The sequence below is a fragment of the Hippocampus guttulatus genome, chromosome 1 (assembly GCF_054856545.1).
Source record: "Hippocampus guttulatus isolate MCC_2025c chromosome 1, RoL_Hgut_1.0, whole genome shotgun sequence".
NCBI lineage: Eukaryota > Metazoa > Chordata > Actinopteri > Syngnathiformes > Syngnathidae > Hippocampus > Hippocampus guttulatus.
The window spans coordinates 7,333,779-7,356,650 of NC_141261.1; the positions used below are offsets into that span (position 1 = coordinate 7,333,779).

Sequence of the window (22,872 nt, forward strand, 5' to 3'; positions counted from 1 at the left end):
ATTTAAAAAATAAAATAAAGCAGGTAAATCTTGAATTTTGAAAATATCACACTGATTGTGAAATTAACTCGCGTCCTGGAACCAGACGTTATTGCCAAGTGACGTGCGTGCGGCTTATCTACGGCAACTTTGAAGGAGCATGTGAAGTGAGAGGCTACTTCAAATCTTGCTCGCGGTTTGACTGCAAACTCTCCTTTTAAATTTTAAAATACATTTACGCAGTGTCTCCCAAGTCTGGATAAAACATAAATGGATGGCATGCATCAGGAAGGGCATCCGGGGTAAAATCAAATCATGTGAATGACTCGCTGTGGCGACCGATGATGGGACAAGACCAAAGTTGTACCAACAACAACAACTCCATAAATCCACAGACTATATCATATAAATTAAAGTGGTTTAATCAAATTTGCTTGATGCTTGTTGGAAAATAGTGTCCAGGATATAATAATTATATATATATATATATTGGCGTACGGGAGACGGTGGTTCGAATCCTGCTTGGGGCAAAAAAATGAGCACATGACACATCCAGTGTGGGTCCTTGGGCAAGATCCTTCACGCTAATGCCTACCTCATACAATGATGAGAGACAATAAAACGAATGACATGCCGGCTCAGACGTCGCCCGGCCAAACAAGGTCTGCGTCAGGTGCTGGGGAACCAGAGCACCTTGATGAAAAATGGGCTACTGGAACAAAGCAGAGATGGGCGAGATGCGATAACATGGCTCTGTTGGAATGCTACTACTCAAGCAACCCTAGTCAGAGGGGTTACATGCAGAGAATGTGGGCTAAATGGTTACTTCGAAACCCACAGTCACGGTTGACCACGAAACAACTAGTAGCTCAGTGTTCCAACATCCACAAATGGCAACTGCTGTCACAACTTGAGATTGATGAGGTACAACGCAGGTTCCATGGTGAAGGGCCCCAGACTGCCAGATCAGAGGAGGAGGTCATACCAGAGATTGAATGAATGCAGATGATGAGGTTGGGAGGGTATGGCTTGTTTATAACAGCCTGAAAGGCCTTCGTGTATGGCTTGTTTATAACAGCCCTCCAATATGGCCGCCAGAAGTGCATTGTGGGTAATTGCTAAAAGGACGGAGCTCTCTATAGGCTACTACACCCTACTATCACTTTCCAGCATTTGCCTGGATGGAGAGTGAATGCTGGAAATGTCATGCATTATGTATGGGTAGAATCATAAATACATTATTTATGCAATGTCGTTTCAAAATACGTTTTATTAACCAGAATTCAACAATGCTAATAAAAACACAAAACTCAAATGCACACATTATTTCTTTTAGACTGCAGAAAGTAATTATTTGTCTTGATATGTCCGTTTAAAGCCTGCATCTTTGATTATTATCTTGAATAATGTGTTTTGTGATCCTTTTTGTCTCCTTTTGATTGTTTAACCTGAACAGGCAGCACGTGACGTCACGACACACCCCTATATGGCAGGGAGACAGCTGGCGACACATCCAAGATTGAACGGTTTTTCGACCAATGGGAGAAGAGCTCATTCTCAAATGAAGAACCGTGATTGGACGCTGGGGGATGATAGATATGTATAGATATGTCGTGAGGCTCGACACAAGGGGCGGGACATTGAAGAAGTGCTTGTCCAGCTACATTGAGACGTACGAGAAGACTGGACTAATGTTCCGTTTCGTCAAGAAAAACGTAAGTTGTTTAACACGCAACAGCGTTATTTGCAATGTCCAAAGAGGGGTTTTAACACCGAATCCGCACTGGCATTTAGGTTTTTTCTCCTTTCACTTCTCTTTTGAAGTAGCTTTCGGGGCCAGGCAAAAGTGTGCTAGCTGCTGTCAGTGCTCTCTTCATGCTATATTTTGACACGCCGCTCGGGGCATAATGCATGCTGTCAGCCAGGGTGGCCATTTCACTGCCCGGCCGCTCTCGCTCTATGGAGACGTGACATTCTAGCGGACGGCACTGTTGTGATTTGTTGTTATTGCTAGCCCCGCGCCGCGCGCGAACGTCCGTCCGTTGTCGCGCGCACGCCTGCGTAGCGCCAAATTCTCTCTATTGAGAGGGGGGGAGAAATGCTTTTTTTGTCCTCGAAGACGTGTTTCAGACAAAGTGAAGTCCTCTCACGAACGCTACGAGCCTTCTTTTGAATTCGACTCTGGAGTTCGACCACTACCCCGCGTGATATTATGGCAAAGGTGAAGTGTTGCGTCATGTGCAACTTCGTTCCCTAAGGCGTCTAATAACACTTGTGCGCGCGCGCGTGTACGGTTATTTCACGTTTTCAATGATGTTTTTGCATGCATGTTACAATCTCGGGATCCAAGGGGCGTCATCGAGGCTAACATGACTCTACCCCCCCTCTACCCCGCACCCACACTCCGCTCCCTTGTCCCCCCCCCTCCCGGTGACTGACCGTTACTCTGCCTGATTCACTCCCACTTTTCTTCTCTGTTGACAGTTTGGTTTTATACCGAGGAAAAGTTTTTCACTGGGGAGAATTCCTTAAGCCATTGCCCTCAACTGGCTCGGAAAATTTGGCCACCACAACATTTTTGCCGCCACCTCTTCTTTCTCCTCCTCCTTCTGCTACCGCTGCACAAAGTGAAGGCTGATATGCTACATCAGGTAAGCGAAATCTCGCACGCACACAAACAATCTGAGTTTAGAGTGCACGCTACTTTGGCCCACATGGTCCGAACAGCAGCATCACGCAGCCTCCCCTTTTCTTTGTATCCATGCTGAAGCGAAAGCCGCGCGTGGTATTTCGCATTGCAGATCCACACTCGCACAATTTCCAGCACACACTCGGCTTGCAGTGTTTTGTGTGCGCCTAGTGTTTTTGTTGTGTTGCTTCCCTCTACATACCACACTTGCATGTGTGTGTGTGTGTGTGTGTGTGTGTGTGAGTGTGAGCGCGCGCGCGCGCATGCAGCAGGCCTGAAGCAAGAGTCTGCAAATGAGAAACACCACCAGTAACAACCAGCTGCGTGGCCACAATTGTGATTTGAACGTGTGAAGAAAATAAAGAGGTGCTGCTGCCCTTGGCAAAAGCTGCAATACGACAGGCACATTGTGAGCGCAGAAGGTTGACGTTTCCCTTTTTAGGTGAATTCTATTTTCAGACTTCTGATTGAATTGTCACCATGGTCAGATACTGATGTTTACTATTAACTGGACATCAACGTTTAAAACCGGGTCCGGCAAAGTATTTCCTACCCAGCATTTACTTATTTGAAAATCCTGTAGTACTTGTTGCACGAATTCTTCTGTTTTCCCTAAAACTGATTTATTATAACACGTATATTTTAGCATCTCCTGCATATAGCACATTAAATAATTGACCTTTTTAAAAATATTAGTATTAGTAATACCATTTTTCATTTTCTGCAATTAAAGGCTAATTTCATTCGTTCATAAAACACAACAAAATGTTTTTTTATATTCCGATAAATTGCAGAATCAGAGAAACAGATCATTTTGCAGTGGTCTCTCAATATTTGACCGAGTTGTATATTTGGAAAAATTAACAACTTTCAGGAATCATAGTCAGCACTGGACTTGTTGACAAGCTTTTTGATTAATCTATTTGTCTGAGTCCATGTCTTTGTTCACCTGTCAATGGTGGGATACACGTTATGATTACATCTGTCATCGAGATGATCATTACATCACTATTTCTTAGCACAAAAAGTAATCTGGTCTCAGCCCCCCCAGACATTTTATGACATTTTCTCAGTTTTTTGTGAATAATGCATGAATCTCAATGACACAATTCAGACACTGAATGGGACATTGCAGTTTGGTGGTGATCCAAAGTGGGATTATTTGGCTTTGTTGCAAGTCTGCGTTCTCCTCGTCGTCATTGTAAGTTATAACAATGCTAAGACGTGACAAGGTGAACCAATGTTGTTTTGTAACAGGAAGCGCCAAAGTTGACCGCAATTAAGCACAATTTATGCCGTAAGAAATCAGGAAAATTCTTCATTGCATGGTCAAACTGTCATCATCGTTAAAAAGTGCACAGGTAATTTGAAAGATACCGTTACCTCTCATCCACCGTAAAAAGAAGGTAACCACTCACAATTAATTCTTAACTGGTCCTCTGGCAGGTATGACTGAAGCTCAGCGGGATCACATGTTTTAGCCTTCTTCGCTGTCATACAAGTCAAAAAGAAGCTAGTCACGGCCTACGTTCCATCTGTCTTTTATCATATTGGTGACTTACTTTTAGTCGTGTTGTACTGTGAGGCCAGAGATGTGTACCTCTTGTTGCTAAGCTACTTGCATGCTATGCTTGTCATCCCAGTTTTCCTCCTTGCCATCGCTATTGCCTTTCTCTGGTGCCATCACAAAGGAGTCCCAAGACAACTCTTAACAACTGTGGCGGTAATCTCTTCAATGCAGTCAGATAGATATGCCAAAAATCTAGCTGGATGGTGCCTCACTTCACGATGGTGATTCTTTATAGTCAAGATTTCTCCCACGCATCTGTTAATACATGTACAGTGGATACAAGAACACCGCCGAGACAGTTTTAGTGCTGACAGTTTTACCAGTTCTTTGATTTCTTATGGTCACCAACGGAGCCGGAAAAGGGGGGGGGGGCAGCCTTTTTTTTTTTTTTTTTTCCTGTCGACAATTGTTCTCTTTGAGCCGGCAGTGTAATGCAATGATACAATTCATAATCAGGAGAAGATCAAATAACTTTTGTACTTGGAGGACACTGGTCTTATTCAGTAGCGCAACCAAAGTAAAACCGATGCGTTCGGTCATATCGACGCAGCCAATCAAGTTTGTTCAAAAGATATTTTTGTCAGTAGCAGCTGCATAATGTGTCCTTCTTTTGTATCATGGCCTGATGTTCCGTTTTCCACCTCATTCTTCTGGGCGGAAAGTTTGGGGAGAAATGAGATGACTCGCTCGCAATTCTCTATGATGTGAAATGTACAAAGTGGTCAGATAAAAAGTCAGGAAAATAAAAGGAGCTGATTGACACGAGTACAGTCGCTTGCACAAGAAAGATCGTCATGCATGTCGTGCTTTAACGTGTCTAATTATAAAAAGGTGTAGCTACTTTTTTTTTTCTTCCCCGTAAATCACTTGATCAAACTGATTTCAAAATGCCAAACCACAGAGAGAAACTTCTTCCCTGTAGTTCTGATTCGTCGTTAGTGTGGGTGTGAACATGGACACACTTGCACATTTGGGTGCATTTGCATGATAATTAGTTCCCCCCACTTAAACAATGACACCGCGTTGGTTTGTTGGAGCTCGACAGAGCGTGGAAAGCCAAATTGGTTCACAGTGAGTTCACTGTTGAACCAGAACTGAACACCAGCCCAACCCACGCTGAGGTTGCTTGAATGGAAAAGATTTGTGTTGCTCAGGAGCTTTGGGCTTTGCGGAGTTCCAGGCAGGTTGTAAAATGATGGCAGATTGCTTTGATATTCTTCCTATTTGCCAACAGTGTGTTGTGCACACATGCACAAATTCACGTCCTGGTGGGTGTGGCTATAACCAGAATTGGAATGCAACTTCACATGACAAAGTGTCTTGCTGCTCAGTACAATATGAGTGAAATGTCTATGAATTAAACAACTTTCATATACGGTATTTTTTTTCTCCCCCCCCCCCCCCCCCAAAAAAAATCTAATGCTGACATATTACAGCTGTGATACACGACACATTCCACAACGTGGTTGACGCCCACTGTTTGTCAACCCCATATTGACGGAAGTCAAAGGTTGTTTCAAAATCTTTTGTGAGGATCGATGAATCAGATTCATCTTCAAAGTCCCATGCCTTTGGGAGAAAAAGAAATGTACTGTTAAAAAAATAAATAAAATATATATATTTGGAAGCTCTTTGCAAGATGATAATGTTGGGAAATTGTCAGGATGGCCTTTTTTCAGCTATTTCCCATTGGTCACAAATGTCTGACTTTGAAAGAGCGTTTTTGTTTTGAACATTAACCCTTTCATGCACCCTATAACATGACAAGCTGTCCACTGTAGTAACCACTGTCCCTGAAAGGGTTTAAAAAAAAACCCACCCGTTCATCCATTCATCTTCTGATCTGCTTATCCTCTCAAGAGTTGTGGGGGCGTGCTGGAGACGAGCAGTAGGGTGGGGACACCCTGAACCGGTTGCCAGCCAATCGCAGGGCACACCTAGACGAACAAGCATCCGCACTCACACTAGGGACAATTTAGAGTGTTCCATTAACCTTCCACGCATGTTTTTAGAATTTGGGAGGAATCTCGAGTACCCGGAGAAAACCCACGCAGGCATGGGGAGAACATGCAAACTCCACACAGGAAGGCCGCAGCCGGAATCGGACCCTGCACCTCTGCACTGTGAGGCAGACGCACTAACCAGTCGACCACTGAGCCACCCTGGTTCAAAAACATTCAGGATGTAATTAAGCTTCACTGTGTTTGGGTGTTCCCTTTAATTCAATACCAAAAACGGCTTTCATCCGATTAATTCATTCCCAATGTGTGGGTGTCATTTAGCCACCAAGTCTTAAGTTCACACTGCAGGGCAAGATGCTTATTTAGGATTTTTTGTTGTTGTTGTTGAATCCAATCTTTTTTATACTTGTTGTCATTACAAAAACTTTCATGTGACTTCTAATATGAACGGAATGTGTCCGTGAAGTGAAACGTATGCACACAAAACACGTCGTCACGTGGCACAGTGTTTACGCTAAACAAGTAAATATAGCCAGCATGTTGGGGCTGATCTCGGATGGACGGAGTGGCAATGATGAGTGAGGCAGGAGTAGGTAGAATTATTGCAGAGGAGATGAGAGGATGCTTCTCGAGCTCCTCATTTAAGGGCGACGTCGATGAAAGATGATATCATGACATTGCCGCGCGTAACAAATGCACCGTCTGCTTGGATGAATTATCACCACCACCACAAATGTCCACTGTGGTCCTTTTGCTTCAAGTGGGATGAACTTGAAGTCAAATGTAAAAATGAATGCTGATACTCTTCACAACTTTGCGGATGCACACTCTATTGTCACTACAGTTGTTTTTCGAGTACTCGCCCGTAAAGAGCAAATATTTGTTTGGCTTTTGTATGACATTTTGATCGAATGAGTGCGCCCTAAGTATCCATACTGCAGTTGCATTGGATTCATATCTGATTTATATCCACGTACAAAAAAGGCCTGGGTCTGATTTAAAATAAGTAAATAAATAAATCCGAATCGTATTGTTTACTATTCACTTCGCATAGGGCATGGGGTGTCAGGGGGGTGGGGGGATCTGAAACCTGTCACAGATACGGGCCAAAAATTCACAATTGCTCTGCGGTGTCAACATAGTCCAAATAAGTCTCTTTGTTGTATCGGCTATGTTGAACTTCAGCAGGCTGCTGGTGTAATTTTGGCTGGCTACAATCCATTCTGAGGAGCAGCGCACTGGCCGGGTCGCTCTGGAGGAGACATTTCCTCCTCCCCGTGGTGACGTCCGACTACCTCGGGGTTGTCAAGTGAGCACCCAGAGTCGGACTGACGGTGTGAAGCCGCCGTCTCCTGCTGGTTCTCAGTTGTACTCTGATTTTTTTTTTTCATTGTTTAATCTACCTCCATGGTGATGCTGCGCGACTTGCGGGGACTGAGCACTGTGTGTGTGTGTGTGTACGTGTGGCTATGTCGACTAAAACCCAGAAATGTGTCTGCAGTGAAAGCTTGCGCTGACAAAGCCATCCTCCACAGAATGTGCCCCAAACACAGCACAATTCTAGTTCCGAAATGTTCCTCCCCAAAGAAATCAAAGCAGTTTATTTCTCCTCTCCTCCGAGGTTGGCAGCTGATGCAAAGTTCTAGCTTCGCACAAGACACAGATGTGTCCTCGCTATTCGAAATTTTCCTGAGTTGCGCGGTTGTGTGGCAACCACGAAATGGGCAGGCGCTTGGATAAAGAGCCTCGAATGGACGTCACACTGATGCTGAAGAACTTCAATTGTGCTCATTTCGCAGTCCTTTTTTCGAAATTAATAAACCATGTTACAGATTCATTTTGACCTCTGATGTGCTTAAAACTGTGGAGAAAAAAAAGGGAATTTTTAACTGGAGAGGATGTTGATTTGCTCAGATTTTGCTCTCAATAAGCCAGCCCAGTTCGGCAGGCGAGTGATGAACACGTCCTAGTTTTTGCTGTTCTGTAGTGATGGCCATCCTTCCTTGTCACAATCCATGCAAGCTGAGTCATTAGCGAGGAATCGCATTAGGCCTTTTTTTTTAAACTCGCTATTTTGCAAGTCACACAAAGTCCAAAGGCTGGTTGGCGAAATCGACGGTAAATGTGCTTATACTGCGTTCCCCCCCATCCCTCTCCAGGCATTCATTGAGCTATTGTCTGTGCAAAAGTTCACTTACACCACTCGTCCATTTCCCAATTCTGACAGACTACATATTCCGACAAATACGACAAAAAACATCATTTTCGCAAAGCGGAACTATTAACTAAAGGACATATTTTTTCAGTTTGTTGGTTGTGGCTTTTTCGGCAGATTAAAACGCTTCGAGCGGAAACGGGGGACCAGCGATCAAGTTTAGAGCGAAGGTAAAAGGGGAAGCGGTCAGACTTTAAATGGCAGATGATTGTAAAAGCTGTGGTTACAAATAAACCACGATCATTACGTACAGCTGCGGCTATTTCTAGTCCCTACGATACATAGAAAAAAATGAGTTGGCAAGTTCTCAGTTAGTTGCAATTTATTTTATTCATGATCTCTGTGCTTCACAGCAGGGTAGACAAGTTATTTTAAGCCACAGGCGTCAAAATCAAGGCCCGGGGGCCAGATCTGGCCCGCCACATCATTTTATGCGGCCCGCGAAAGCAAATCAAGCATGTCAAGTTCCAAATTTCAAATTGTCATATGTAATCCACAATAACAGTCGTTATTCTTGACTTCTGATTTTAAAACTAGTTCTTCATCAATTTGTTGTCCACTGTGTATGTAATATGTGGAGGGGATGAAACATTTATATGGTTTCCAAAAATTCATTTCCAAGGGAAACCGCAACTACAATGAGTTTGCTTTTGTGGGCCACATCAAATGCTGTGGCGGGCCAGATCTGGCCCCCAGGCCTTGAGTTTCACACCAGAGCTATAACTCTGGATTTATTAATTTGTTTAATCATCGATGAACCTGGAATTTTAATGAATTGATTAATCTGATTTAAAAAAAAAAGACATTCCTCTACCTTCATTTTTCAAAAACGACCAATGAAAGTGGATGTATCCCGTGATCCCATTGGCTGCAAATCATCTCGCAAGAATGTATCTTAGTGTTGTGTTTGTTCTAACTTTTTTTTGCGGAAGCGATAACTTACTGGTCCACGTTCTCCTCGAAAGGGATTACTGTACTTAATTACTTAAAATAGTTGCACGTAAGAATAGCGATGCAGTCGGGAAAATTAGACTCACTCCCTTACCAGAACAATTATGGACAAGAGGTGTTAGAAACGTCGATTGGATTCACCGACCACACACTTTTGCACAAATATCCACCAGTAATTATTGGCCACTGATCGATTAGAGCAAGTTAAAACGAATTCTTGTGATTAATGATGTGATTTGTTTGGTGCAGTGTGAATGCTATCGTTGAAACTCTGGTGCACACCAAACAGGTGGACGAAGACTGCTTGAGTATGACCTTCCAACCTGATTTTTTTTCTGTTGGTTTAGTCAGCTGACTGAAAAATAAATACATAATAATTAAAAAAAAATAGAACGCTAAACATGTTGGACAAAAAAAAAAGTATAAAGTGTGTGTATGAAATTGTTTTAGTCTGGGCCTGACCAAACATCGGCATTCGATTAACTCATTCAGTCCCACCCAATTCTGGAACAAGTCTGAAAAGACGTTTAAAAACGTCTTTGGGAGTGATTGAGTTAAAAGTCTTTCTTTAATTTTTTTTTCATACTCTTTTCCACTTCATTATTCCAACAGAATGTTGGGAAAATGCATATACGTAACCCAGGCATATCTGTGAGCACTTTCAGTTTTTCAAGCCTATCAGGAAACCGGCCATCTTGAGTGTAATAAATCAGCAATAAGGAAATAAAGAATCCAATTCATTCATTCATTCATCTTCCGAACCACTTCATCCTCACTAGGGTCGCGGGGGGTGCTGGAGCCTATCCCAGCTGACTTCGGGCAGTAGGCGGGAGACACCCTGAATTGGTTGCCAGCCAATCGCAGGGCACACAGAGACAAACAACCACGCACGGCCACACTCACACCTAGGGACAATTTAGAGCGTCCAATCAGCCTGCCATGCATGTTTTTGGAACGAGGGAGGAAACCGGAGTACCCGGAGAAAACCCACGCAGGCCCGGGGAGAACTTGCAAACTCCACACAGGGAGGCCGGAGCTGGAATCGAACCCGGTACCTCTGCACTGTGAAGTTGATGTGCTAACCACTGGACTACCGGGCCGCCGAATCCAATATTATTTTGCTTTATTGCAGTCACATGTTCTTGCTAAATCCTCTCTGAAAAGTGTCTAATGGATTCCTTATGGGAGGCAATTGTATGGTAACATCATAAATGTAGCCGAGACTCTGGTGTTGTGGCTGGTGGGATTAGGTCTCCTTTCAAGCGCCGTAAGGGGCTTGGCCAGATAAACGAAAGTAGCGGCTCACCTAACCATTTAAGTACACGGCCTGCCATGCATGAAGGGCTTCCAGAATCTTCAGCTTTAACCTTGAACAGACTTGCGGTGGTGAACAATGCCAAAGACCATGCATACGGTCCAGAGCAGCTTTAACGGAAGAGCTCCAGTTGGGGGATCAGTTCCCACGAGGCCAAGAATGCGTTCATCACAAAAACCTCTTTAGCATGCTCAACAGGATATGCGGTGCTTCCTTAAAGCACCGTTGCTGTGTTGTGCCAAGGTGTTGGATTTCAGCTGCAATTTAACATTTATCACATTTGATATCGAAGCCTTTGTTGTTTTGTTTTTTCATATCCATTTATATGCATCAAATAAGTTTGTCCACGAAACGGCCGACTGCTTTCCAAAATGTGAGAAAATAAATGTTACTTGGCTTTACTATATGGAATGCGTGACATTGTAAGTCATACTTAATGTCTGATATGTTGTTGCCTGATATGTGGAGATTTTTCATTTTGTGGAATGACACTCATCTAAAAATGTTCTGTTTTTTTTTCTTTCTTTTTTGCCAGGGAGGGTTGGGGTGGGGGGTCTTATTAAATTCCTTTGACCAGATGAAGATCTAGCTGCGGACTTTCTGAACTAAGGCCATCTATTCTGCCCAACATGGCAGTTGATTTTTTTAATGTGTATTTGACTAGGCTCACTTGGTTTATTTGTGCTGCTACTCATTATGCGCGCGCTTGCACTCAACTTTGCAGGTTTTTGAGTCTGAATAACAGAACTTCATGGAAAAATTCTGTCAAGGGAACTCAATTTCTCTTGAACAATTGGGGGCATGATGATACTTGTTTGACAGCCTTGACCGAATAATCTGAAAATGATAGTTGGGAAAAATGAGAAAAATGCAAATACAGTCAAGACACATTTTTTCGCAGTAAATAATGAAGTCTCAATCCGCCAGCGATAATTGAAAATCTGCAATGGAGAGAGACAATACAATACAATACATCCTGATTTATATTGCGCTTTCACAACAGCTGCAGCTGTAACAAAGCGCTGAACAAAACAGTTAACATAAAGTAAAATAATAAACACAACACATAACATAAAACACAGACAGTCGTGCAATCCTAACCGCTTTTCCCTCGTACGCTTTGACCACATAATTGATCTTTTTATAGTTCTGCCCCTCCCATGCCCCTTTTAAACAAATTTAAACCTATCTGTACAATTTCAGACTCATTAAAATACACTTTTGAAACACATTGAACAGAAGCATAAAATGCATAGAAAACATTGCATCTGTTGTCGTGTCTGTTGGCATGCATTTACCTGATGGGTTGCCGAGTGATTCCTACCATTCTGGCTGTGAGTGGGAGCTGTGGTCCACAACTGTTTGTATTTTTTAATGTTCTCCTGGCATTCAGTTAATGGCTGAAAACTGTATCGGCAACTGTCTCTCCTTACCCACAACCAAGGGCATTACGGTCCGTAAATATACTAGAAAAATCTTTCAAAGATTGCTTAAAAAAATGGATATACTTTTTGTTCGAATGATGAATGGCCAACCTGAGCTGGAGTCCTAGTTCCTGACTCACTAGGCCACAGTTTTTAAATGCACACGCCACACGCAACTATTATTTTGGATACGCTCCCCTTTTATAACGTCTGTGAAAGCTGTTCTAGATCACCCAAGCAGCTAATTCTGGTGTTAAATGGTATGTCAATATTAGGTTAGTTTAGCAAGGAGACCAGGAAACAAGTCCAAAGTTAACAGATGCACGTTGCACACGTCACAGTGATAATTTTTTTTCAGGGAATAGCTGAATCTTCCTTTCCTCCAAATTCAAAGATTCAAATATACAATCAATGTACAGTCAAACCTCGGTTTTCGAACGTCTCTGTTCTCGACCAAATCAATTTTCAACCAAAAATTTCGAGTTTTTTTATGCCTCGGATTACAACCGAAAATTGGTTCTCGACCAAACCCGGCGCACTTGAATGCACCACTTGACTCCTCTCGCATTCCTTACAAGAGGAAGTGACGATTCCTCGTGAGCAACCGTGTTCAATCAAGATGTTTTATTTATTTATTATTATTATTTTTTAAAAGAGCGTGGTTTCGGTTTTCGAACAGCCTTCTGGAACGGATTATGGTTGAAAACCGAGGTATTTACAATTATCTATTTATTTATTGCCTACCGACACTCATGTCTGCCTTTATATGGCACAAAATACAATCCAGAGGACCCAGGGTAGCCTTGTAAATCCCAAGACTTGTGAAAATAACATGATAAAAAAAAAAAAATAGAAGTGGAAGAAATACTGCATTTTCAAATCAAAGAACAATCTTTTTTTTAATCAGGATTTCATTCTCAATCAAAATAATCGTGATTATTTTTTTCCATAATCGGCAATCCCTTAGTTAAATTATATCCACTGCGCACTATAACAGAGAGAAACTCGAGCAACCTCCTGATGTTTCCTAACACCTGAAAAATGTGAACACTGTGATTCCCTTTAGTGGCCCCCTGAGAATGTACTTTTAACATTTCTAGATATTGAAAGGAACTGGCAGGGAGAAAACAGCAGGCAGGACAAAAAACAATCAAATGACATTCAGCCCGTCTCTCTTCCCTAATGCCGAGCTCAGACTACACGATTGTAGCCCGATTTGGACCTCTTAGTCTTTGTGTCAGTGTGTTGAGGCCCAGTGTAAGGGTTTTTGCTGAGCAGTAAAACCCTCCTTCCTGAACACCACCGCCCCCGCCCTCCATTCCATTCCTGTCTTTTTTTTTTTTTTTTCCTCTGATGCTATTGTAGCATAGAGAGGGTGAGGGAGACGAGCCCACTGAGGTGATTGGTTCAAACTCAGCAGGCCTCCCGCATGAGGCTCCACCCATCGCTTCCTTGGACAATTAGACAACCGCAAGGGATAGAGATGTCTGATCGCTCATCTGCATGTGCAAACACTTAAGTATGTACTGTAGGTTTATTTGGATCATAACTTTAGCCCCTCTCTGTGTTGTGGCTTCATTCATCCTGTACAAGGGCCGGCAGGGACGATCAATTATTAGATGCGTTGTGGTGCAGTGGTAAATTCTGAATGCGTACGTCCATAATCAAACATTGAAAGACAGAAGTGCAGCGCTCACTTTACAGTCAGTGTGGTGCACACAGGGCTGTGGTACGATGAGCAATCATACCGTCTACAATATTCTGGTAGTCTTTAATTGTTATTATTTTTTTCTTTTTTACATCATGAAGAAATGTAATCACGCTGATTTTATGATACTCCGGTCGCTTATTTGCATTTAAGAGACTGTTGTCACAACACACAAATTTAGACTTTGATAGATACTATGAATCAAAATAATAGTCTAAGGATACTAATTAGAATACCTTTTGCAAAAATGAAAAATTCAAAACATGTAAACACTACATTAAGCCTTTTTGGGTGGCTAATTGCCATGTTGTGATGGTTCTGTCAGAACCGGCACTGACGCTTCATAGTCATGATATAAATGATAATTAGTTTCAATGATTATTTCATGTTCAGAATCTTTATATGTATCATTTAAGCCTTTAAGAAAATATGACTTCTGTTTTGTCGCTTTTTGCATGTTTTTTTTCTCCTTTTTTTGTAATATATCTTTCAGGCCATTCCTAATGGAAGGCCATGTCATAAGAAAAAATGACACTTATGAGACAAATGATGATTGATCATTTTATGTGAATGAAACGCAAAAATATTGCCCAATAAATATTGAAAAAGAAAGAACAGGTTGACTTAATCAGATTTTTGGAAGAAATGTATACAGTACTGGCCCAGTCCAACTTCCTGTTAGGAACAAGTGAAGAAAAAAAAACATTTTCAAACACTACAACAAATTTTATGGAAATATGGCTGACAGACTGTCTGACTGTCATGTAGAGCAATTGTTCCCAACATTTTTTGCTCCACGGACCGATTTAATCTCAGAAATATTTTCAGGGACCGGCCTTTAAGGCCGGATAAATACAACAAAATAATATGATATGACCTGCATGAAAACTGTGGTATTTTCGAAACATAAATACGAATCATGACACGAGGAACGTCCTATCTGGCCGCAAGACTCTCTGGTCGCTATGGTAATGTCTAAATGTGCCTTCAAAATAAGACACACCATAAATAAAAAGTGCATGAAAAATACGACTCACCATCGCCACATATTATGCAGAGTGGGCTTGGTGCGTGGGAATCTCCCGTTGAAATAAATCTGTATCTTAAATAGGACTCCTCATACCGTCTTATTAAATGTAGCCTTCTTTTTCTTGGAAGTCATAGGCTCCTCTTCTGTCTCCTGGTTGGGCCTTTTCCCCTTCCTAAAGAAACTTTCCAAAGATGTTTGTTTTTCACTCATTTTGCTAGCTCTGGGGTTTCATTTTAGCGGTAACCTATCACGTGACCGACAAACGCGCCTTCACCTGCGTCAAGAGTGACATATTGTAGACCACAGGTGTGAAACTAAAGGCCCGGGGGCCAGATCTGGCCCACATTATTTTATGTGGCCCGCGAAGGCAAATCATGTCCATTGACTTTGTTTCTTGCCAATTGTCTTGACGACACTGACTTAAGAGATACTGGAAGAATGTTTTTGTTCAGAATCCCCTTTTAAAATAAACTGAAACATCGTTGAACAAACAATTTATTGGCTTCAGATTTCAAAAAGTGGAAATAAAAACTACCAACAACAAAGCGAAGACATAAGTCTTCATCAACAAGCACGTTCAGTTGCTTTATCGCTTGTGTCCAAAATGTGACTTCCCTTTATGTTCAAGTTGCTTTCAAGATCATTTGCTATGCATATACACTGACACTGTGTTGGAAGTAGGACAAGTGCAGTGAGCGAACACGCGGATGCTTCAAAATGACGTTGTATGTGGCGTGGAACAAAGCGTTCACATTGCCGACGGTCCTAAATTTATCCAAGGCTGTCAGTTAGTCGTCTGATGATTAACAATTGGAAAGTTTTCGAAATGTTTTTTTTTTTCTACTCAAGCAATGTCAATGTGCTTCTTTGTTTCACACTTACTCAACTCAACTGTATTTATAGAGCACTTTCAAACAGCCATTACTGCATACAAAGTGCTGTACATGGAGCAACTAACATATATTTTCTGTCTAAGTGCGCTGATATTATACATGTGATTCAATTCAGCGAATGAAACTGTAGTTTTGTGAAATGGTGGAAAACGAAAAACAACTGACACTCCTTATGTGCCTTATTGAAAAGTTGGCTAATGTTATAAATACAGATGTGCCCAAAGTTGCTTAAGAATCACAAGTTGTCCGGCTTGAAACTGCCTCTGGTCACTTTTGTGCCCTTGGCTTTTGTGTGTGTGTGTGTTCGGGTTGTTGTTTTCATAGCAACAACAGGTGGCAATGCACAATAGTTCATCTTTATTTGCACGCACATGCGAGCGTGAGAACTCCGCTTTCTTTTATGGGCTTAAATGAGAACACATTTTTGAGGGCCCGAGTGTTTCACATTCACACTTACTGCTAAATGTTAGCCCGTCGTCTTACACCCTTCTACAGGATGTTGCTTTACAAAACGGTCCACCCTGCGGTTGGACACTGAAATATACGGCTCACCAAACTAGTGGTACGTCATGGTACCACGGTCGATCTCATTCTGTTTAACTCATTCACTCCCAAAGACGTTTTTAATCGTCTTTTCAGACTTGGTCTAGAATTGGCTGTTACTGAATGAGTTAATTCTCCCGTTTGTTTTCTCACATCTTCCTCTTATTCCAGTACGTTTTTAGAGAATGGTCCCTCTTTTCACTGAAAAGTGGCTCAAATTGCCAAAGCAGGAAGACAAACGCCCAAACTTCTTATGCACTGACAACTCGTGTTCTTTTGTCATGCATGTTGACCGTTCTGTGTCCTTTTTCGCATAAAGTTTGGGTCCAGCCGCCAATTTCACGACCTATAAGGCCTTAGCCATTCCAAGTTCAAACGTACAGGAAATTGTCCCTTGTGAGGTATTTGCATGCACGTTTGATTTTCATCTACGTGAGTGATGCTTTGACTCCTAGGTGCCTTTGTGCAGCATTGGTGTCAAAAGTCTGCCACCATGCGGCTGCGCTCGTTTGAACAAGCTGCCGCACCTTATCTAGCATTTGGGAAATTGGAGATTACAGTTGGTGCGTGAAAGAGCCCTGTCGGGGTGCTCTAAATCAGTGTTTTCAAACTTTTTTGAGCCAAGGCACACTTCTTTCATTGAAAAAAATCTCGCGGCACACGACGGCTGAAAATGTGAACCCCCCCCCCCCCGCGTTTTAACAAGTAACGTGTTGTATTGTTACTATAACCGTTTTTAACATTGAAGAATGACGTTATAACAGCTTGAATTGGAATCAAATGGAATGGAATCAGTATTTTATCATCTTTCATATTTAGGCCAAACAAAAAAGATAGTGTGTTTCAGATAACATGAAATTTCAGCATAGGGTAGGTAGGTTGGACAAAGTATTTTATTTTTTAATCTTTCCCCCCCCCCCCCCCCCCCCATCAAAAATGTAAACAAAATAACCATAAAACATAAAACAAGGAGACATTGAACCCCCCACTCGCCGGCCTGGACTAGAGTTGCATAGAGTCCGTAGACTAGGCAGACGGTGCGTCGACGGACGCGCGGGTCGGCGGGGTGGGCGGTCGGGGAACGCCAATGGGCGCCTGACCGGGGGTGGTGGAGACGGCCGGGACGGGGAGCGGCCACCCGCGCGACGCGCACCGACCGACCCCGCGCCCGACACCGTCCCCTACTCCCGCGACGCCCGCAACGCCGCCGCCACCTATTTAGTTTTCTCCCTGCTCCGGACTCGGGGGTGCCGGGGCGCGCCGCCTCCGCCGCCCTCCTCCGCCCTCGGTTTTTACTCGGCCCGTGGTGTTCATCAAATAGTTCGCAGAATTTTTTCGATACATCAATGGATGCTATTTTCTTAACATTACCTTGCGAGCATGCGACTGTAACACAGAAAACGCGGTTTAAACTGTCGTCGGAGATCGTGGCCGCCGCCATGATTCAATGTTGTTGACAGACGACAGGGCAAACAATGCACGCGCTCAACGTGAATATCGCGAGAGTTTGCACCGATGTAAACCCTCTACGCAAAGATGTAGAGGGTTGTTTGAAAAAAAATGCCGACCTTTAAGTTTTTTTTCGACGTAGAAATTCTCGGTCAGTCGGGTTACCGGAAACACATGACTTTTTTTTCTCCGCCTTATTGTTTCACCGTCGTCCTGCATTCATGCGTCACAAATTCGCTTGTCTCTCGTCGAAACACAAGGCAATTGGCTAGCTGTTGCTGCTCCCTAGCGGTATGGGAGGGTACGACATGATTACTTTCTGGGCGAAAGACCGCACAGGCATACAAATTGGATATTTTTCTGCGGCACACCTGACAATAGTGCGGCGGCACACGGGTTGAAAAACACTGCTCTAAATGACAGGATGGCAATCAGTCGAAAGTGGAAATGTTATGCAATCAAGTTTCAAGCCAACGCCCTCGCAATCTTATGAGTCAGGTTGACACTACTAAGTCGGTGTTTCGCTGCACGATTTGTCCCTTTAGCCAGAGTGGCTGGATGTGTTTAAAGGCTGAGAAGTCAAACAACATGAACCCCTGCAGTGCTCCGTGCCAATCGGTAGATAACAGCATCATCTTCGCCACGTGACAATGAGTCCTGTGGTGCTTCCTCATGTGTCCTGAGATGGCTGTGAGCTGCTCCATTAATGACGGTAATGATGATGGTGGTGAGGGCTGTCGCACAGAAATCTTTTTACAATCGATTATCCAAGCCATTTATTCCATCGATTACTTGGGTCATCGAACATCACACACGCGCGCCACACAATTAACAATTTTATTTTATTTTTTCACATTGAAACGTATCTGCTCCAAAATCAAATTTCAGACGTTAAAGTTGTCACAGAACCTGAGAAGTTATTCAAACACAACCCCCCCCCCCCACCAAAGTGAAGCAGAACATTCAGTCGACAGGCTGGGAGTAGTTAGACTCTGCACAAGTATTTTGTTGTTGTGTTGTCACAACAGCAACATTTTGCCTTCAAGACCACACCTGTATGAAATCCCTTTGATACCGGCACTGAAATGATACCACGAAAAAAAAATAAATTAAAACATCAGTAAAAAGCGGTGCTTCAAACCTCGGATTAATTCCAAAAAAATGACCATAAGGCTACTAATTAGAATCATTATGATGAAAATGAAAAAAAAATTTTTTTAAACATTTTTCACACATTGCTGATATTTTTATGTATATATCCAATCCCGTCCAAAAGTATCACCAAAAGACTGTCGAGTTTCTATCCACTGTAAATCCTTTGTAAACCCGTTCTATTGTCTGTCTATCACCACCATGTTGCCGCGAATACCACAGCGACAGCCGGTTGACTGTGTAAAATTGCTGATGTTTGAATAAATGTGTGTGTGTTTTTGCAACTGTCTGTATTCAGAGAAACCAGCGGGGCTGGCCGGGTGTTGTTGTCTGAGCAATTTATTCGTTAACACAAGGAAGAAAGACTTGCGACAAGCAGTGGCCTCAACAAGTCGACATACATTTACATTGGTACTAAATCCTTTCCCCGCCATGTGGTTGGCGGTGTTTGTATTTCTTAATTCTGTGCAAACATACAGATGATGTGAAAGGCTCTAACCGCCGGGGAAACTTTCTTCAATTTGGCTTCTGGGGAAACATGTACAGAGGAAGTAGTAAATTAATTACTCTTCTTAAAAAAAAAACTTTTTTTCTGATGTAAGAAAAAAAAAAACCAGACCACAGTAATACAATTAGGTTGGCTGAGACCGCTCATCTTGCACATTTGAATCAGCGTGATGATTGTATTACTTAAACTCCTCTTGCTTTTCTCTGTCGATATACGCTCGCACAAAGTGAACGATCAGCAGGCTAAACTTTTGTTGTATCCTCAGTGCTGAAAAGTGTTTTGACAGTAGATAACTATTTGCCCACCGTCACCTTGGAATGTAACGACGGTATTGCGATATTGCATCTCCAAAAAAACATGACTTTTCACCCCCTTCAACCAAACACGGTATTAGTAACACAGTACACACACACACACACACACACACAGACTGCAAATTTCCCCAGTGTGGGACAAATACAGGTTATCTTATCTTATAAAGTATACGTTTTTTTAATCGTGCATAAAATGAACAAGCCAGTGATGGCCAAGCGGGCTGGTCATAACTAATTGACACATTGAGTCGGGTGTGTCTTATCCTCCATGGCAGAGAGGCTCTGTTGAACCCCTGAGACTGATTCACCGAACCCCTAGGGTTCGATCGAATCCAGGTTAAGAACCACTGATATATCCACACGCCAACATAACTCGGTGTACCCAATCCCCTATTCCATGTTTTTGTGGCCGCACTGGTCACTATGCATTGGAAGCTGTCGCTTGGAATCCAATTCCGTTTTCAAATGTGGTGGTGACCCAAACCACTTGTTATAAAATAAAAGTTTTCATGCTTACCAGATGTGGATGTGATGGCGTCCGCAGAGATTTACAAACCGTTTCCTGTTTCTTTTGATCGTGTGTTTGTGTTGTAATGGTGAAAGTTTGGTCTGCGAAGGTTGTCGTGTGGTTCTTTGGTTACCAAGAGGTTTTGGCTCTCTTCAGTGGTTTTTCAAATTCTCGGCCTTCATATCTGGACCATACAATTATAAAGTATGAGTACAAACACAAAAATAAACACCGTTTTGTGTGGTATATATATATATATATATATATATATATATATATAAAGAAAGAATTCCTCGTCTCACCCCCCCTCGGGTGGTGTCCGTCCCTCATTCAGCTCGGGTCCTCTACCAGAGGCCAGGAAGCTTGAGGGTTCTGCGCAGTATCCTTGCTGTTCCCAGCACTGCACATTTCTGGACCGAGATGTCCGATGTCGTTCCCGGGATCTGTTGCAACCACTCATCTAGTTTGGGGGTCACTGCCCCGAGTGCTCTGACCACCACAGGCACGACTGTCACCTTTACCTTCCAGGCTCTCTCCAGCTCCTCTCTGAGCCCTTGGTATTTCTCGAGTTTCTCGTGTTCCTTCTTTCTGATGTTTCCATCACTTGGGACCGCTACATCCACTACAACGGCTTTCCTCTGCCCTTTATCTACGATCACGATATCTGGTTGGTTCGCCATTACCATCTTGTCAGTCTGGATCTGGAAGTCCCACAGGATCTTTGCTCTGTCATTCTCCACCACCTTCGGAGGTGTTTCCCATTTTGACCTTGGGGTTTCCAGTCCATACTCCGCACAGATGTTTCGGTAGACTATGCCAGCCACCTGGTTATGGCGTTCCATGTAGGCTTTCCCTGCCAGCATCTTACACCCTGCAGTTATGTGTTGGATCGTCTCAGGTGCCTCTTTGCACAACCTACACCTTGGGTCTTGTCTGGTGTAGTATATCTGGGCCTCAATGGCTCTGGTGCTCAGGGCCTGCTCCTGAGCAGCCAGGATGAGTGCCTCTGTGCTGTCCTTCAGGCCAGCCCTCTCTAGCCACTGATAGGACTTCTTGAGATCGGCCACTTCAGTTATGGTCCGGTGGTACATCCCATGTAGGGGCTTGTCCTCCCATGTCCTCCCCTCTTCCATCGCCTCATCTTCTGTTCTGTTCTGTTCCCCATTGTCTGAGACATTGTCTGAGACATTCTCTGAGTACGTCATCCGTTGGAGCCTTCTCCTTGATGTATTCATGGAGCTTGGATGTTTCATCCTGGACAGTGGCTCTCACACTCACTAGTCCACGGCCTCCTTCCTTTCGGCTTGCGTACAGTCTCATGGACTTGTCTCACTGGATTTGGGATGGAACCCTCCATGCATGGTTAGGAGCTTTCGGGTCTTAACGTCCGTGGTCTGAATCTCTTCCTTTGGCCACCTTATTATTCCTGCAGGGTATCTGATCACTGGCAGGGCATATCTGTTTATTGCCCGGGTCTTATTCTTGCCATTGAGCTGGCTTCTTAGGACTTGCCTCACTCGCTGGAGGTATTTGGCCGTAGCCGCTGTCCTTGTTGCCAGTTCGAGGTTGCCATTGGCTTGTGGTATACCAAGGTACTTGTAGCTGTCCTCAATGTCTGCTATTGTTCCTTCAGGGAGTGAGACCCCTTCAGTGCGGACTACCTTTCCTCTCTTAGTCACCATCCGACTACATTTCTCAAGCCCGAATGACATCCCGATGTCGCTGCTGTAGATCCTGGTTGTGTGGATCAGGGAGTCTATGTCCCTTTCGCTCTTAGCATACAGCTTTATGTCATCCATGTAGAGGAGGTGACTGATCGTAGCTCCATTTCTGAGGCGGTATCCATAGCCTGTCTTGGTGATTACTTGGCTTAGGGGGTTCAGTCCTATGCAGAACAGCAGTGGGGAGAGTGCATCACCTTGGTATATGCCACATTTGATGGACACTTGGGTAAGTGGCTTGCCATTGGCTTCAAGTGTGGTTTTCCACATCCTCATCGAGTTCACAACGAAGGCTCTTAGGGTCCTGTTCACCTTATACAACTCCAAGCATTCAGTGATCCATGTATGTGGCATCGAGTCATAGGCTTTCTTGTAATCAATCCAGGCTGTGCACAGGTTGGTACGTCGGGACCTGCAGTCTTGTGCGGCTGTTCTGTCAACCAGGAGCTGATGTTTGGCTCCTCTGGTATCTCTACCAATGCCCTTCTGTGCTTCGCTCATGTATTGATCCATGTGTCCACTTATCTTAGCCGCAATGATGCCTGACATGAGCTTCCATGTTGTGGAGAGACAGGTTATTGGCCGATAGTTGGATGGGACTGCACCCTTTGAGGGATCCTTCATGATCAGGATCGTTCGCCCTTCAGTTAGCCATCCTGGGTGAGTCCCATCCCTCAGCAGCTGGTTCATTTGTGCTGCTAGGCGCTCATGGAGTTCTGTGAGTTTCTTTAGCCAGTAGGTGTGGACCATGTCCGGGCCTGGTGCTGTCCAGTTCTTCATATCTGAGACTCTTTCCTGTATGTCTGCCACTGTTATGGTAACTGGGTTCTGTTCAGGGAGGTTGCTGTGCTCCTCTCTCAGGGTCACCAGCCATTGTGCACTGCTGTTATGTGCAACCTCCTTCTCCCATATGCCTTTCCAGTACCTTTCAGTTTCCAGTCT

The 22,872-nt window shown here is 43.5% G+C and overlaps 1 protein-coding gene across 2 annotated transcripts in view; it reads left to right on the forward strand.

Annotated features, from left to right (window-relative positions):
* The first annotated feature begins 1,583 nt into the window (after positions 1–1,583).
* The window catches only part of LOC147210229 (vitamin D3 receptor A), a 59,558-nt gene continuing 38,269 nt past the window's right edge, over positions 1,584–22,872 (forward strand). Inside the window, exons 1-2 of one of the 2 annotated variants that reach the window (XM_086107139.1) lie at positions 1,584–1,694; positions 2,464–2,630. The gene's annotated coding sequence lies outside the window, so the exon portion shown is untranslated. The other variant, XM_086107148.1, reaches the window with a different exon arrangement.